The sequence below is a fragment of the Mastacembelus armatus genome, chromosome 24 (assembly GCF_900324485.2).
Source record: "Mastacembelus armatus chromosome 24, fMasArm1.2, whole genome shotgun sequence".
Classification (NCBI taxonomy): domain Eukaryota; kingdom Metazoa; phylum Chordata; class Actinopteri; order Synbranchiformes; family Mastacembelidae; genus Mastacembelus; species Mastacembelus armatus.
Genome location: NC_046656.1, coordinates 9,344,442 through 9,363,587, shown reverse-complemented (window position 1 = coordinate 9,363,587; position 19,146 = coordinate 9,344,442). Strand labels below are relative to the sequence as shown.

Sequence of the window (19,146 nt, the reverse complement as noted above, 5' to 3'; positions counted from 1 at the left end):
TGGCTCTAAACGGTGTATAGGTGAGGTTGGACAGAGCAAAAGAGAGATCAATTTCTTTATTACCTTTTTTTTTTTTTTTTTTTTTGCAAGATCACTGCAAAGTTATTCCTTCGCCTTATGTGTCATTTTCTCTCACAAATGTTTCCTGTAAATAAAACTACAGTGGCCCTGTCATCTGTGGCTATAGGCAAGTCCTCTGGGGGCTAGTTACTAAGATGTATGAAACTTTACTTTTATTACTATATTCTACTAGATATAGAGTACAAGATTTCATGACACAACATTACAGTGATCAGCATATATTCAATGTTTATCAGTCAATAAACGGCGTTCACATGCCAGTATAGTATATTTTTGTTATTTCATGCTTTACAACATTTTGTTATTGCACAGAACAATAGTTATCACATTGCGACAAATGAGAAATAAGAAACAGAAAGCTATTTTTATCTCTGAATGCTTTTGGTGGAACAACTAGCGCTGCTAAATATCAACTGAGAATCACAGAACGGTTTCAGTCCTAGTGGGCTGCCTTGTGTCCCCCAAAAGCTTTAAATCATCTGGCTCAATGAATCAGAGTCTTGACTGAGCCAAATTGCCTGACTGTGCCCTGTGGGAGAGATAATTGGGTGAAACAGGTTGTTTTTGTGCCTTACTGAGATACAAGAGAAGCGGGAGAAAGGAGAAAACAACACAGACTTCTCATCTTAGATAAAACCTCTGAAGCATGCAGTGTCTTGTTTTTGTTTAGGATGAGTTTATGTTTTTTCAATAAGGCACTTGACACTGTTTCATTCAAAATACCTACAAATGGTTGAGGGTTTTTTTTTTTAAAAACTCTTAAAGTTATTTCTTGATCAGTCCAAACTCACATTACACTGATCTGATAAATTATCATTAACCTATGTATGTATAAAAAGCCTCCAATAAAAAGCCTCCAATTAATCCAGAATGCCGCAGCCAGAGTCCTGACAGGAACTAGCAAGAGAGATCATATTTCTCCTATATTGGCTTCTCTTCATTGGCTCCCTGTAAAATATAGAATAGAATTTAAAATCCTTCTTCTCACATACAAATCCCTTCATAATCAAGCTCCTTCATACCTTAAAGACCTCATAGTACCATATTATCCCAATAGACCACTTCGCTCTCAGAGTGCAGGCCTACTTGTGGTTCCCAGAGTTCTCAAAAGCAGAATGGGAGGCAGAGCCTTTAGCTATCAAGCTCCTCTCCTGTGGAACCAGCTCTCAGCCTGGGTTCAGGAGGCAGACACTCTCTGTACTTTTAAGGCTAGACTTAAAACCTTCCTCTTTGACAAAGCATATAGTTAGGGCTGGCTTCAGGCAACCCTGAACCATCCCTTAGTTAGTTATGCTGCTATAGGCCTAGACTGCCCGAGGACCATCGGTGCACTGAGCTCCCCTACCCTACCCCCCCCCCCCCCCCCTTCTCTCCCACCTCATGTATATTCCACCATTGAATGTTACTAACCTTGTGCTCTCTCTCTCCCCTAGTTTGTGCTCTCTCCCTCCCTCTCTCTCTCTCTCTCTCTGTACCTTCTGCAGGTGTCCCTGGTCCTGGAGCTGTTTATCGCTGATGTGCAGTTACTGGCCCCACCAACTTGCAGTGTCTATTTGTTGTTTATTGTTGCTGTTCTTTTCTCTCTGCTCTATCCACTCACCCCAACCGGTCGAGGCAGATGGCCGCCCAAACTGAGCCCGGTCCTGCTGGAGGTTTTTTTCTTCCGTTAAAGGGAGTTTTTTCCTCTCCACTGTCGCCAAGTGCTTGCTCATAAGGGAATTGTTGGGTTTTTAGTTTTAGTTTTTGTAAAGTGCCTTGAGATGATTTGTATTGTGATTTGGCGCTATACAAATAAAATTGAATTGAATTATGTATGCAGCCTGTATACAGTATGTATATAATATAAGGAAGGCAGCAGTTGTAGCCTTAAAGTGCTTATATATTAAAAATCCAGGAGAAAAGTTGTTACCCTTATTAGTACCACAATGGGGAAATTCCATTACCATCCAAAGTGCACACACACAAACCGTGAACACACGGTGCTGCGACACCCGGGGAGCAGTTGGGGGTCCGGTGCCTTGCTTCAAGGGTCTCACCTCAATCATGGTATTGAAGGTGGACAGGGCGCTGGCTATTCTCTCCATCCCACTGACAATTCCTGCCAGACCTGAGACTCAAACCTGCAATTTTCAGGATACAAGTTTGACTCCCTGTCCATTAGGCCATGACTGCCTCCAAGATTTGTGGAGAACCTGGGCAAAAAAGTAAACTAAAATATCACTACCAAAATCTAGGCTAAAATATCTTAAATCTTTGGACTAAAACTGTATGAAAAACCTAATGAAAAAATGTAATTAAAACCAATATACATTTTTAGACTCAATATAAAATTAAAAACAAAATTTAAAATTAAAACTAAAAAGATAATTGGCCAAATGTTTCTATATAAGTCATTGTATACAATAAGATTGCCTAATCAGAATTTGTGTTAAAATTACACAATCCTCCTGCTACAATGTACATTGTACATTGTATTTAAATAAGCTGCAATAAACGCACCAGAGGTGTCATTACAAAAATTTGTCAAAAATATATCAGAACCTTTGTATTTATTTCCAAATTTCTATGTAAAATTAAGGCAACTATTTTACAGTTCTATAAGAACTCTTTTTAGTATTTACCAATCGTAACTGTAACCAACTAGCCTATTCTATAAATACAGTTCTCACATAATAAACCAAACTGCTGGAAAATAATGAATGAATTCTGTGTTATGGTTATTTTGGACAAACCTGCTTTCATACACACACACATGCATTAGGAGGCTGTAATCCACTGTCTGTCCATACATGTATGTCTATACATGTCTATACAGTTGCTTATTTATTCATCTGGCAGACCCTGCCCAACTTTCACTGCAGTGTCTGTTCACCCAATGAAAGAAGCTCAGTTTCAGTGCAGTTTCTACTAAAGAGGTTTTCTATTGAAAATTTCAGCAGAAAGATTTGTTTTGTTTTGTTTTTTTTTAAACCATTTTCACTTTTTCAGTGAAAATAGTTGTGTGCTGTGGCCAAAAACAATGCTATGATTGTTCTTCACATGCAACACAATGACCTGAAAAATGCCACGTAAAACACTACAGCACTAAAGGACAAGCAGCCTAGTCATAATTCTTTGTGGATTCATCCCCATTCACAATAACATAAGTTACACGAGCCATTATTATTTTAAAAATAGTGATTACAAGTAATTTATATTGATTATTAATTATATATTGATATCATTTGGGGGAAAAGCCATAAAATATGTAGATAAACTACAGAAACAGTAACTCTGCATTGCTTTCTGACTGCCAAGCTGTCCACTATAAAGCAGTGGTTGCTTATAAACTGTCAAATGAACGATGCAGCCTGTGACATGTTTAGTTTTTGCAATGAGTTTGCAACTGCTGATCCCTCATTACGCCAACTATCCAACCAAGAAAGGAATAAAGTCTCATCTCTTGACCTCATCTCATTTTCTTGTTTTTAAAATCACACTCTGCGATTAAAAGTCACACACACACACACACACACACACACACACACACACACACACACAAAGCACCCACACACAAGCACACACTGACAATCAGACACAATTAATGCCAGACATTTCTGCAGAGTTGTGATGTAATTAGACTTGTTAACTGGAAGAGAGCCTTTCGCCACCTGCGGCAGTAAGAGTGTGAGTTTGTGGTCATCTCTACAGAAATAGTCCTGTTAATTGTTTTGGTTTCTAGGCATTCATGGTGGAGGAGGAACGTGACAATACAATTTCTAGCTGCTCTCAAGTTACACCATAAACTACAAAAGCTGCTGGCATTAAGAGACATTGTGATCAATTTGCACACTTTATTGTCATAGGACTGGCAATTTAATTCACATTCTAGCCACATAAAAAGCCACTTGAACATCAGTGCAAGAATGGCAGCCATTCAACCGCATACTAACCACCTGTGTTCACTGACAAGCACACAGCATAAGGAACACCCTGTTAGACAGGAGAAATATTTTACATCAAAAATCTATCTTAAACAAAGACAAGGCAAGAAATGTTTTCAGAGGGTGAGCAGCATAAATGTCATTATGATTTAACATCGGTCAAGTACCTCTGTCCAAACACTGTCCTTTGTATTTCTAGGCATGTATTGGTATTGTTGCTCTGCTTTCTTTCAGCAGCAGACTGATTGTGAACATAAATTTTGCTTGACTTGAGGTAGTTTTTTTTTTTTTCACTGTGAATCCCTCTTGTTGAGGATGCTAACATTAATTGATTTTTCAAGGCTGATCAGAGAGTCACAGCAGCTAATTAATCATTTAAAAAAGCTGATTCTTTGGTGGTCGGATCGTAATTTACGAAGACGAAGTGGTTTGGAGACTGAGCCCGTGCTCTTTCATTTCCAGACAGATATGGATTTCATAATGGATAAACACAGACTCAGTGTCTGCTTCATTTCCTTCTAACAGGATAAATGTGTTGACTCTCCCCTTTTCTGTAACTTTACTTAAAACATTATTGCCAACATGAGGCTCCGGCACAAGGGTGCGGTCTCTCAGTTTGAAGACAGGTTGGTACTGTATCAGTACATCTGCAAAGGCCTACTGTATAATATCAATCCTGAATAATTAAATTTCCAGCATACAGAAACATGTTGAGGCTAAGTTATTGACTTCTTCATTTCAAATCCTTTCTGGTAATTATTTATAATCCCATTTGACAACATTTAAAATATAAAGGTTGCACAAAAAACACAAGTTGTACTGTTGGGGCACACACACACACACAGAAGACAGTTAAACTCTTGGTGTACTGGGTTTGACAATGAAATGCAATACACTGCTTGATAAGAATTTACTATGTGGTCGCCTTAAAAATACAGCATCATAGCTTCGTTCCTGGCACAGCTGTTCTTGGAAAAGGCACTGATGTCAAAGTGAAATGTACAGCTGATATATAGGCTAGCCTGAAGTAAATAATAGATAAACAGAGGTTGATTGACTGTGGGAATTAATGAAAACATCACTCATGAAAAGATGATCTTCTTAAGTTCCATGTTTTTGCACACAGCCCTTAAACATCTCTACCCTCCGATACAACTAAAAACAGCAGGAGTTCATTTATCAATTCATGGTCTTTTTACAGAAAGTAAATCCACAAACAGCAAGATACTTAACTCATAGATGCAATTTGTTTCTACCCACTGCCCCCTGAGCCCAATTACTGTTGTTTACAGTCTCCAGATTTTGGCACATATAGGACACAGCAAAGGGCATGAGTTACACAGTGCGCTGCAAAATTGCTAGGTAAGTAATTGCAAAACAACCTGTGAAAAGTAAGAAAACAAGTTTCAATGCACCCGCACAAACAGAATTACAGAAAACATGTACTATGATTTAGATGAAGCCACGACTTTTATTTTACAATTAAGCTCCAGTTTAGTTTTTAATTAAAATTAATGAAATAATTGCTGGTAACCTTTTTACAGGTTATTGTAATTGTACTTATTTTCTGTTTTTTCTTCAATATTATATTTTATTTTTTGTAGATTCTGGTCTGACCCAATACCAAACCTCCATAGAGCATTTTGGGTTTTTTTTTTTCTCTCTGCTGTCGCTGCAGATACAGATACCCATCAGTTTTGTTAATTATCAAACAACAATGGCTTGTTGTTCCTTGGTTCTTACAGTTCTTGTATTGCATCTTTATCAAGTTGTACTGCACAGCCTCCTCATCCCTGTCACTCTCTGCCTGATTTCGGAGTCATGTTATTGAATGTCGGCTTATCATTATCAGATGCTCACACAGATCTTGCTCCATCATCCAACATCGTGCTCATTTTACCTTGGGAGAGTCATTTCATAAAACCAAGCTCTCAGATAGGAAAATGTATTAATACCATATAAAAGTCCTTTTTAATTCAAACTAGTACCTGCTGGATCAGATTAGGCTCACTGGGCTCTGCGACAAATTTGTACACACCGTTGCACACCATCTCGTACGCTGCCATGGCTGAAAGGCACAGCTGAAAGACTGCTGAAATTACTGCAAAATAGAATTTGACCCCTGATAAGGCCCACTATCTATCCTGCCAAGTGTGACTGTGACATTTTGATGCAACGCTGGATGTCTCAGACGTGGAGAGCACTCAAGTATTTTGCCCAAGCATTCTGGAGTGCATATACTTAACTGGTATGCTAGTGAATATGATATTTTTTCACCCTTCTAAGGTTAAAACTGAATATTTTACTTTTCTTGGCACCATCTTGCCTTTTTATTAATCCACAGACGTTGGTATGTACAGCATTTCAGGCAGTTTGTACTCTTTCAATAGAAAGCAACTACTTGATGTTCTATAAAATAACATAACAAAATACATTTACTCAGGTACTGTACTACTGTAGCACTTGAGTAAATATACTACTACAGCAGTACTTTAAGGCAGATATAGTTTACTTATGTACGGGCATCTTATACTTATTCTTTTTCACAAATTTCTAGAGTGTAATACTGTTTTTTTACTCCACTACATTTACTTTAATGAGTATTTAACTGTGCAGCCAAGAAAATGTTTCCAATTGCTCTGAGTGTTTCGATCTCTACATAGGCGTCACCAACACTGTGGACCAATAAACTGATAATTGGTAAGTATCCCTGCTTTAACAGGTACAACAAAAGCAAAAACAATAAAATTAGATGCCACTTAAACAGCGTCGTGCAATACTGAGAAAAATCCAAGTAATACTAAATGGTTAACTTACTATCCCTGAGAGCCAACAAATATGTTGAATGTATTTTGTTCTTCCAAAAACATCTGTAATGTTGTAAGTATTTTAAATCAAAGATTGGTTACATATTCGGGTACATCTCCTTTGCCTTGATTGCGCAAGATGCAAGGAAAAACGAGGAAACGAGGAATCAAGGAACATGTTCGTAGAGGTGAGACCTCTTTTCTTCCTATCATTCATCTGAAGCGTCCAGTCACCAAATGACTTCAAGTAAAGCGGTGTGTCAGAGCAAAAAGACTTCCATGATGGATGGGCTCTTGTTTCCTCCAGGCAGCCTCCTTGCTCCTCAGAGCAGGCATATAAGCTCTTCAAGATGGCGAATCATCCCGGGCTCCTGGGCTGAGCGAGGATCAGGGAGTGAGGAATAATCAAGGACAGTGAGATTTATTCCATATCCACTAGCTAACAGTTCCCTTTTTCACTGCATCTATTGGCACATGAATGTGTTTCTTGACACTTTACCACCACCCTCTGATTACTGGAACAGTGTGAGAAGCTTGGCAGATCTGTGCATGCTGACAACCGAGTATACATGCACATCCTCATGCGGGTGCACTAGATGAATAAAACAAAATTCAGTCATTAAAAAATAGCTCCATAGCCGCAGTAGAGGTCATAAAAACTACAGAATACATTTTAAGTAAAGCCTTTGAATACTTTTCTGCCACCATAAAGATGATAATCCTTAATGCCACACAAGAATGGCGGCACAATTGTAATGCAAAAACTGAATGACCACATTCCCTAGTTAGTGGACATATTTTCCAAGTGTGAATCTGCATATACAGCCAACAACAGTGGTTGGAGTTGGGTTACGGTATTTATAGCATTTGACAAAAACAGAAAATATAGTAACTCAGCTTTGAACATACAGTCCCTTGAAGCTAATTGTCATTTTCATTTTGCATCAATATCCTTTTTCATTGGAGACATTTGTGCTTGTCAGTGGAAGAAAAGCACAGGTGGTATTATGAACATTAACAATGGCTCTGTTTTGGTCAAGTGTCCCTGCAAACCATGATAATGTGACAGTGTGCCAGCATACATAATTACAAGCACTGGGAGACTGCAGAAGCTGAATGAATTCAGTCATCTTTAATTTCTTTAATTTACATATTTACATTGGTGCTTATGTCAGAACATCTTCTAAGAAAAACGTCTATTTTTAAAAACATTTTACTGTGAGTTTACACTGTAATTACGCTCTATATGCACATATGCTCCATGCTTTCAAAGGTGTTACCATGTTTTTCAGGTTGATTCCACCCTTAAAGGAAGATGGGTGGGGGCTACCTTATGTGATGTCACCACACACTCATAACCCATGTTAGTCAACAGAAAGTAACAGGAAAGCAGCAGATTAATGGATTCTGCATCATGTGTCAGTGACATCAGGTAAGAACAAATTTCACTGTTTGGGAACAACTGGTAAGCTTTATAAGGGGCCATTAAGATATGGGCAGTATTTAAAAGGCCCCAGTATCCAGAAACTGTGGATTAAAAGGTTCCTGCCTGAGTTAATTGCCCCACAAGTAGCCTATCTGAAAGTCAACCAAGATAAGAGCTGGTTGAATTGTCTAAGTGTTAAAAAAAATGTACTGAAACCAAAGCTGCTGTATAGAATTCAGAGCATTCATCTTATTCTTTGTACTTGTGTTTTTCCTACTGTGACATGTCAAAATACCTTCATATAATCCCTCCTTCCTTTTTTTGTGCTTGACTTCATCACATTGCTCATTGTGTGCCTGGAAAAGTGGTTAGCAAAGTAAAAAGGACATTGATTTTAGGCAATTTGGATCCTGTCAGCAAGAGCCCTGTTGATTTTCATTCTAGCCGTCTAATCAGGGGGTAATTTACAACCAGAATGCAAAGTGAATATAATTACCAGCATTTAACTATCAGGTAGGATGAAAAAAATAACAGTGCTCTGGCACTTCAAGACAAAGAATGAAAAGGACCCTGCACTAGTGGATGGTTTTGTTGAGACTTTGACCTGTGGAAAGGTCTCCATGAACATTTTCAGCTTGTCTTTATAACCTGAAATTGTTTTTGGCTGTATGTGGATGTTAAATAATCATAACTGATGATTTTATCATTGTTTACCTAAAGAATGGAATTAAAAATGTCATTAAATCTGGACCTGTGTGGCCCCTGGGACTCCTTCACTGTCCCCCTTGGTCATCCTAACGTGAGGACGTTGTTGTGGGGCGAGCACAGCTCTGCAGGTACGTGCAATTACGCACAGTGGCTGGTGGGAGGCGCTGTAGGGCTTGTGTAAGCAAAAACAAAGTGAAAGGGGAGGAGCAGGATCGGGAGTAAAGTGGCCACACGGTGTGCCAGTCCGTCCAAGCAGTCGCTTACATCTCAGATCCGCCGCCGCGCAGCGAGCACAAAAAAGACGCGTCTGCCAAGTCCTGTCCACTCCACTTGGTGACGTGCTCCGCGGAACAGAGACAGGCCACTTACCGACCAACACGCAGCCGCTGCCACTGCACAGTCTTGCTCCTTTTTCTGTAAAATGCAACAGCAGTGTTTGCGGGATAAAGACAGCATTCATACATAAGCAACGTCGTAGCGAAACAAGGACAAACGCCGGGGGACAGGAGCAGCGAGCGGCCGGGGAGGTAAGCGCTCAGTCAGCGTAGGTGGAAACAGTCTCCACGCTGACTGTGCACGCTTAATTTTGACGTGCTTTGTGTCAGGCAAGGAGTTTAGACGGCGCAGGGGCACTTGTCCTATCAGGAATGAATGAGAGGAGGATCATCAGTTTCACTGCCACCCTTAAGCTGAGGACCATAGCCTACCAAATGGTGTGTGCGGCGCTCATGTTGTGCGCAAGCGCTCCTGCAAGAAGGGAACAACTAACTTCACGTCTCAGAGCTTGTGTGATAAACTGAAAACGACAAGAAACATTTTTTTTTTTCATTTGGATTATTGCATGAAATATTATTTCATTACAAAGACCGACTAGTGTTTGAAGCCTATAAAATGGTTGGACAACTAGTGGGCAAAATAGATCATCTGGTAAACTAACATTAACTAATATTATCTTACAGCTTTCAATTTGTGTTTGTGTGTTGGCAAAATAGACAAAACCCACAAATAACACAAGTGAACCAGAAACAGTTCAGATTGTATCCAAGTTCCAGCAGGTCTGAAGTATATTTATAAAATCCTCTTATTATGTTTAGGGATGTCTGTAACTTGTAGCCTAAACTACATGAGCTCCATCCCCCAGACAACAAAGCATTACTCATCAAAAGTCCCATGTGTCCTCACAGTGAAGCACTGTACCCTTGGGTGTGAAGCAGAGCAGTGGTTGTGAGGGACACAGTCTTTTCCTCTCAGACAGTGCTGAATAATGGTTTTATGTGTTTCAGAAGTGCTGCCGCTCGTCCACGACAACTGTTGTTTTTTTGTTGTTGTGGCAGGTGAAGAGGTACGGATGAAAGAATGAAGTACAGCATTATCACATTTGCTCTGTGGTCCATTTTTAGCATGACTTATTATCAGCTCTCATGTCTTAGAGCACACTTGTCAGTCCTCCCTGGTCTTGGCACTGATGCCAGTTTACATGCTTTGGCATGAGTAGGTGTTGTTACATATAAATAGATGTACCTCCACCCTCCCTGACTTTAATGTATGTGTTGCTTTTTTCTAAATGGATGTTCCAGGATGGTGTTATTGTATTAACAAGCTGAGCATGTGGGGCAGGAGCAGGACACACTTCCCCGCCGATGACATTTGAAAACCTAGCAGGCTATCGTGAATCAAGGCAGGGATTAAGGGCTTTATTCCTAGTCCTCCCTGAACAGGCAGGGAGCTCTGTACTCGATGAGGTAAGACAATGAGTTCGCCTCAGAGTGACGGGGTCTTCTCACCTCATCTGCTTGCATATGACTGAAAATTGTCTCTCCTTATTTAGAGTAACCCATTGCCATAGGTGGATGCTTGCACGGCAGTGTCAGTAGCAGTATACAGAGATGTTATTTGCGTGCGTGAAGCCACAGAGCCTCATTGTCAGGCAAGCCTCAACTCTGTGGAAGTATTGTGGTTTCTCTAGTTTGTCACAAGCGTCTTTGCAATAAACTCAATCAGGGATAATCCTTCTCTATCAAACATGATTTAGGTTGGCCTGGGGACCCGCTTTAGCCTGAGGAATTCATTTACAAATTACCTTGAGGCATTTATCCTATTAGTAAAGGCCAAGCGAAAAATGACTCCTGTTGTTATGGTCAGCAAATTACAATACTGTAGCTCAAGGCAGTTTATTATTATTATTTTTTTCCCCCCATCCTGTTTTCCCAAGAATGAGAGCTCTTTTCCACAGTATGGCATGCAAGCTGTAAATACAGGCAACACAGAATAAATGAAGTGTGTTTGTACAGTGTATTCATGTAAGGGTTTCGCCTCTGGTGCTGGACTGTACTTTAAGGGAGTCCAAAGAACAGAAGCTGTGCCAGGCTCGGCAACAAACATGACAGGGGAAAGCCAGGCACTCAGTGTTTTTCATGTAACAGTCAGATAAACATAATGGTGCCTCAGCTGCTGTAAGGCTGCAGTTGGATGAGATGAAGCAGCCATTTCCACAGCCTCGCTCTCTCTCTCTCTCTCTTTCTCTTCTTCTTCTTCTTCTTTTTTTTAAGTATGTACACATAATGATTCTGTTTATCTGCACCCGCTCACCAAAGCAAAATATTAACGCGTGAATGTAACAGGCAATTATGCTGATTCTGGCGGAGCAGTGGGTATTAGAAGGCCAATCTGGACCAACACAGCTCCAATCAAAATGATAACGAAGAGAACTTGTGCGTGTGTGTGTTTCTGTTTCTGTTTTTGTCAGACAAGGAACTCCATTTTCTCCACGTTTGAAATGGGTGTTTTTTTTTTTTTTTTTTTGAGTAATTACATTTCAAAGACATGCTCTAGGAGAATTTCACCTAATCTTGAATTCTTATATTAAAAGTTTGTTTCACAGGCTGCTTTGGGTCTATGTGCACATTTGTTCTGCAAATACTCTACCTGCAATACAGATGCACCGGCCACCGCCCTTTCATGCAACACAGTGTTGAGTTAGACTAGTTTTAATTGAGCATGAGATGGTAGTGTGTGGAAGCTGCTGTCTTTTTGGTTTCGAAAAGTTTTAATAATAGATGGAGGAAAAAAAATGTGTTAGTCATTTGCACCACCTTAATATCTTTGTCTCTGCCGTTAAAAGCTTGTAGTGTCGTGATTAAATTCTTGTTGCTTTTTAAGCTGACGGCATGTGACAGTGAAGTGACATTGGGAAAAATAATTTCACTATTAAAATGATCGAGGTGTTACCGCATTTTTCCGGAACATTAATCACAGTGTGTCCCCAAGGATTTTTTATTTTTTTTCCCAGCAGTGGTGCTGTTGTTCGCGCGTCCATGAGCACGCTTACTCACGACCCATATTCCATTGTATCAGCGGAGGAAGAGGTTAAATCCACCTTACAGTAACTATAAATATGGTTGTTCATGTTTGCCTTGTCATTTGTGTGTGTTAATGTGTGCTGGTGACTGTTGACCTAAAGGGCTATGGAGGCCCAGATAGTTGTAGTCATAAATGTCAAAGAGTGAAACACATCAACACAAAAAATATGACTTTTAACACAACCAGCAGGTGAAGACAGTGTGGCCCCTGGCAGGGTTGTCACTTCAGAACTTCAGTGTAGTACCATCAGAAATGTGGTAATATTACAAATGATAAGTAAGTCAGCTTGTTTTATATGTGATGTAGTTTATTATTTTTACCTGAACGTCAATACACACTCATCTGCACGGCTGCTGTGTTTATCTTAAATAGGAAAAGAGGAAGTCTTATGAAAAGTGATTTCCTTCCTAGATGGCTACACTGGGACTAGATTATCTTTTCAACCATGTGACAGAAAATGCAACAGAGCATTGAGCAGTACGCAGCCTTATACTGTTAATTGTAGTAGTTGTGGCTTAACAACTTAATGTGGTGTGAAAAGGTTAGGAGTGGAAAGAATTTCAACTATAAAGGTGATAAAACGAATAGTTAAAAGAACGTTACGTAACATAACGTTGGACTAATTTACGGACTCATAACTAACTGCTTACTTTGTGGTATTTTCATTCCTCAGGTTACTGTTTTCAATTAGGATGCCATAACTTTCCACTGAACACTGATTCACAGTAGAGTAATAGAGTTGTCTTTGTTGACTTTAAACTCAGTTTTACTTTGCGGAAGTTTAATATTTTCTCCGATGTCAAAGACCAATTGTTTTGTTAGCGATTTTTCAGAAGGCCCTTAACCATGAGAATACTGCAGTAGTCTCCTGGATGATGCTGTAGTGCCCTTGGCACATACATATGAATGAAATTTTAACTAACACTGGAAATGAATGCAAAGGACTGGTTGGAGTATAATGACATGATATATTAAATATAATATTAGAAAGAGCAGCCACATTGTTTTTCTACTGAATATAGTGTGTAAGGGTATTTTTTGACCAAACATAGTAAAACTCTGCATTAAATTAAATTAACAGTATATGTCTTCAGTCTTTGTAGTTAGTTAACTAACCAAGTGGCAGCTGCTTCATATTTGTTGAACATATATGAGAGTTGAATTATTCCTCAGTTCTAACACTCAAGACACACAAGAAACCAAATAAATGTCTTTGCAAAAAATAATAGCACTATTTAAAAAAAAAAAGAAGTGAATGATGGCTGCATTTTTGTGAGTACAGTTCCGTTTTCGACAACACCTACACCAAAAATATTGGTCATGGCTGTGCACCCCTTAATTTTACTTTAATCTATTCACAGTGCTACACTTGTTCTTTCCTTGTTCTTGTTTTTGTTCCTCTTGAAACACTCATTTGAATTCCCCCAAGAAACAGTGTGTTAAGAAATACAGCCTATCAAAGCTAAATTGCAGCCTCGTATGTGACACGGACAGCTAGCTGAGTGCAGCGTGCTCATCAAAGCAGCAGCATCTTTTTTTTTTTTTTTTTTGGTCTCCTCTTCAGGTAGTAATGCTGAAGTGGTGAAAGCAGCAATTAAACGACAGCAGGACCAGACATAGATTATCTGTACCTGTTGGAGGCAACAGCCGCATCCCGGCTTTACTCACGGCCCACAGTCGGTTAATTGTTCTGAAGTGGCACCGAAGCAAAGTCAGTTTAATGGAGTCATTTAAAGAGATCCAGTGTCTTATTGATCACGCTGAGTTTCAGGGTGTCCTGGTTATGTTTATTAGTGTATCAAAGGTAACAGGCTTGATGGCAAAAGAGTTGAGAGAATGCTTGATCTGTCGTGACTTGCTTGGCTGTGTGCAGCTTTGATTTCAGGATGATGGAGTTTGCAATGAAGGGAGGAGGAGGATGAGATCTTATTTTCATTTAAGACGAAGCAGATTGAGGCCGTTGTTTTTGCCAGCATGTGTTCAGAGTGACGCTTGTAATGTTTGCATGTCCTAGTATTACAGAAAATACATTTCTGTGGTTAGGTTATTTAACAAGGTTGAGAAACATTGCTTCTGTCTGGAGAAATGGATGCTGGTGTTCTCTGCACTCCCATTCAGGAAAAATCGAGGTTCGGGAGAGGGGGGGAGAGGGGTCTCATCTTTTTCTAATGAAAAAAAAAAAAATGACATGGTTATACAGTTTTTGAAGCTGATTTTTGCATCCCCTCCTATTCCCACTGCAGCTTTTATGCTTCTCTTATTTTTCTCTCAGTGGCAGTGATATCTTTGCTTGAATATGCTGCTGAATATTTAGCATCAGAGGCTATTACAAAGTATAATATACTCGCTAATATACTCAGGGCAAAAGGCCATGAGCAAACGCTGTGCTTCTCAAGCTCTTTAGAGATCAGTGATCTATGAAAGGCAGTCTCTTCACCTGCCCTCTTCAACACAGTCGCTGAAGGGCTAGTGATGCTGGTATCATATTTCTAAAAAGCCTGCAGTTTCTGTGTTCAGAGACCTAAATGGTCTCAGAATGCACATAGCTCTCAGCTTTGTACATCCATGGAGATTTGGGTTGGTAGCTCACTTTCAAATGTAACTCTTAGTTAGTTTGCAATTCTGAAACTTAAGAAAAGTTCAGTTAACATGATTTGGGTTTTTTAATTAGTGCTTATAGCTTGTAATTACTGAGGGTGAACTAAGAGGCTTCTATTTTCATGAATTGGTATATTTTTAGTATTTTGTAAATACAGTAAATGTATGTTATTATGCTAAAACTTATGACATACAGCACTAGTAAATAATAGTTTTAGTAAATTTGTGCCGTATTATCTATCAGCTGCACTCTTTTCTACAACTATCCATGTTGTTCAGCACTATATTGGCAACATACATGCCATATTTGTTGAGAGCGGAGCATTAGTTCATGTCCTAGTGTGATTTGTAGCCTTAATATTTTTGGTGTAGTCCATCAGATGTGTTTCCCAGGTAGGGATGCCAAGCAACTCTGCCTGATAAAATACTGGGACTCGTCAGGCCCTGAGCAAGTAAGCTGTGATACTAGAGCCAGGCCCACCGGCCATACTTACCGGATAAGGACCCACTTCCAAATTTACCCATAGTTTAAACCAAATGCTGTTTCATGTGGTGTCTGGAAATGTTTGGTTTCCTACAAAAGAAAAAAGCCTAGTTTGCTTATCTGAGGAGAAAAATTGAGGTCATTAGAATTTCAATACTCACACAAACAGCTTAAATTCACTTGACATGTTTGAGGACAGGGGGTGGGGATTTGGTTTGGACTTGGGCCTGTGAGGCTTTATTGTGGGGCCCCTGCAGTCTGTGAAGCTGCTGTGCGATGAGTGGCTCCATGGGGGTCAGGTTAAGCCTGTAAGCCCCATATGATGACACTGCAGATTTGTTCAATGGATGGGAAGATATTGGAAGGAGGTGGACATGGAAAATCTTTGCTATTACTATTGCCACATCCACTGCCATTTTTTTGGTGTTTATGCAGGCTCCCATTAAGCCTGGATACAGGCTCTGTGGCGGCCACAAGTCCCCTGGTATCTCTTTTATGAACCTTAGTCATTTTAATAAGGTGTATTTTACTATCTTGTCTCTACTTTGGAATAAACATCATCTATAATAAAATGTAAAATCTATTCTAGGTATTTCTGGGTTGTTAAAAATGCAGAACATAGCAGACATTATTTGAGAGTGCACTGGCCCTTAGAAGGACATGGATGTATTATGTAATAATTTATTTGAATTGAATTATTGAATCTGCCTTGAGGAGAACCGGAGCTTAGAGAGGCCTGCTGGAACAGGTTTTGAGGTGGAATGTCAGACTCGAACCAGCTCTGTCCGCTTGAGGCAAACCAGACTTCAAATTACTTCAAGAGGAAAACAAATTTCACTGGTCACTGAAGTCACTTGAACTCATTTCCCCCTGCTTTTCTTACATAGAACCATAGGAAATTACAATAACACTATTTGAAGTTTGATACTGTCATTTGAGTGATGCCACTAAGTAGCAGCAATATAATAGTGTACGTACTGCAGTGATTCCTTGCAGTAATGCTTCCATTCTTTTCATTTGCATTCATAAGAGTGGACATTAAATCTTTTTAGAATATTTAATCTCTGGCAAGGTTTCCCAGTAATCTTTTGAAATCACGCGACCATTTTAACAAACAACCCACACCTGATAAACTTTTTTCTTCTTGTGATATCGATTTCTTTATCCCGTATTACGCTCTTTATTGTGAAGTCTGCACATTGTGAAACTGAAGAACTCTAAATCATTTATCCCCAGAATAAATATGTAAATAGTTCACAGCTAATGGAAGTATACATAAGAGCAACCCACAGCCATATCTGATTTGCATATTCCAACTGTACAAGTTGAAAGGTGGCTTTTGAGTTAAGAGAATGCATAAATCATGTGCTTACTGGAGGTGTGATGTGCATCTGTAATAGCATCCTATTTACAACCTGTTTGCCTTAGCCTGAATGGATTCTTCCAAGGACTAGTACAGCTTATAGGGTATTGGCCCAATCCCAACCACCTAATGCTGTGATGCATGTACTGCATGGTTGATTAATTCATGTTGGCAATATTTTTTTTTTTCCTGTATAAATACCTGCAGCACAATGACCAGGGCTATTGATTGTATTTAATAATTACTGCATGGCATCTAGCAACAACAAAGAATGAAAACCAGCTGCCTTTATTTGCTGACTGTTTGCAAGAATCTGCTTGCAAGACTTGCTGGCTGTCAGGGGTGGGGGTGGGGGTGGGGGGGGGGGGGGGGGGGGGGTTCCCAGATGTCAGTGATACTCAGTGAATAAGGAAAAGTTGCACGTTACCATCACATTCACTTTAAGTGGGTGTCAGTGGTTCATGTGAGAATTAAAATACGACTGCGTTTTTGTATAGGAGGTTAAAAATGTTAGGTGGCAGTCACAGGGAAATTGCTCATACTACACTTAAATGGAAGTCACTTAACCTCTCTTTACATCCTTACAGTTCGCTGGATTGTATTTGCTGCTCAATCCGTCAGCCAAAGAAATGAACAGTGAACATCACAAAGAAGTAAACTCCTGCTAGGACAGCCATCAAGGGCAATGTTTCTGCTTGGTTTATGTGTTGCAGTTTGGGAGTTTTTTTTTTTGTTTTGTTTTCAAAGACACACAGACATTTTGCTGTGATAAAACTGACCATAATGGTAATGGGACAGCAGCTGAAGCTTGCATTGTAAAGATATCTTTTGTCATTGCTTGGTGCCTGTGGGCCTCAGTGTAATTTTACAGCTTTCAGTTTCTATTTCCCAGCATTTGCAAGATTGGCCTATCTGTTCCCCCCTCTCTGGACATGAATTCATTTTGATTTTATGAGAGAAATCTTTAAACTGTGGTTATGCCAGTCAGGGGTCATTTGACAGTGTGGCTAATGCAAAGCTGCCCAGAATTTGTTTTTTTTTTTTTTAGTTTTAGAAGTACCTCATTGCTTTTGCTTGTCTTACTCTTGCCAATACATTTTACCCTGAAATGAATAGTCCTCTTGAAAACAACCCCAATTCGTTTTGACAATGGAGCCAGTGCGAGGGCAGCCAAGTTTGATTATTAATGGCAGGTCTCTATCTCTCAGGCCTTAATTGGTCCCTGCTGATTGCTGAGCAGTCTGCTTAAGAAATGCCATTAACATTGATGTATTATGCTTTCAAGTGTTTTTCCACAGTTAAATAGCCGATTCAATCAATTGATAATTACCTATATCATTTATTGCTGGGGTTCATTTTGACAAGTTTACAATAATTGGAATGGTAGAACTTTTTCTGTATGTCTCCTGAATAAAACGGAGGCTTTTCATGCAAAGTGAAGTGAAATCACTTCTTGAACAATGTGTTAATGCTCGTGCAAAGCCCCAAATCATTTTGCAAACTTTCATTGTACTTCATTTATTTAGATCACGAGAAGTGATTACTATTTTCATTTTAGTATTATCCATCACTTATGAAGAAGTATTTATCTCTCACTTATCAATTATAAACTGCATGTTTTTCATTATGGATTTGCAAGTAGTTAATTAGAAGAAGAGGAGACAAAATATAAATCTATAGGGAGAAGTCAATGAGGTAGTTAATGATCTATCTTTGTGTGAGTAAATGGAAAACATTTCTAATTTCATGGCAAAGTAAACATTTTTCCCACAGGGTTTGAGCTCATTTACTGGTATTTAAAAAAAAAAAAGAAATTTCATATTTTATTTACACACCACAAGGTTGTTTGAAGGTATATTATTAGTGGTTTTTGAGTTTTAATTACTTTTACATCATCGTAAGAAAAAATGTGAGCTGGCAGCAGATCATAATGTATTTAGGTATAATATTCATTACTTCTTTTAAATATTTCCAATGTATGCAGTTATGCACATTATAAAGTATAATGAGACCTAACTTAAGGTGATTTTTGGCATGATACATAAACAACCATATGTCAGAATTTCTGTGTTTTTAGAATGACTCTACATTCAGCAGCAGGCGCTTTTTAGGTCCATAAACTGACGGTGGAAAGAACTGGTTTTATACCAGCGAGCTACTGTCTTTTATCATCCTCTCGAGGAAGATTTGGCAGGGTAGCTGTTTCCATTCTTGCACAATCATCACAATGGAAATCTCACTTTTTTATTTTTTTTTTAAGGAATAAAGAAACATGTCTTCTTATACAATCTTTCATCGTAAAGGGAAAAATGCAGTCAAAATCATCTTCTATAGACTATTAGGTCTGGTGTGATGTATGTGACTTGAAAGTAGAGTCAGCAAAACACGATGAATGA

The 19,146-nt window shown here is 39.1% G+C and overlaps 1 protein-coding gene across 2 annotated transcripts in view; it reads left to right on the top strand.

Moving 5' to 3' along the window:
* Positions 1 to 9,192: 9,192 nt before the first annotated feature.
* Positions 9,193 to 19,146, top strand: part of klhl29 (kelch like family member 29) — a 207,936-nt gene continuing 197,982 nt past the window's right edge. For both annotated transcript variants that reach the window (XM_026319483.1, XM_026319484.1), the window contains exon 1: positions 9,193 to 9,472. The gene's annotated coding sequence lies outside the window, so the exon portion shown is untranslated. The remainder of the gene's footprint in view (positions 9,473 to 19,146) is intronic.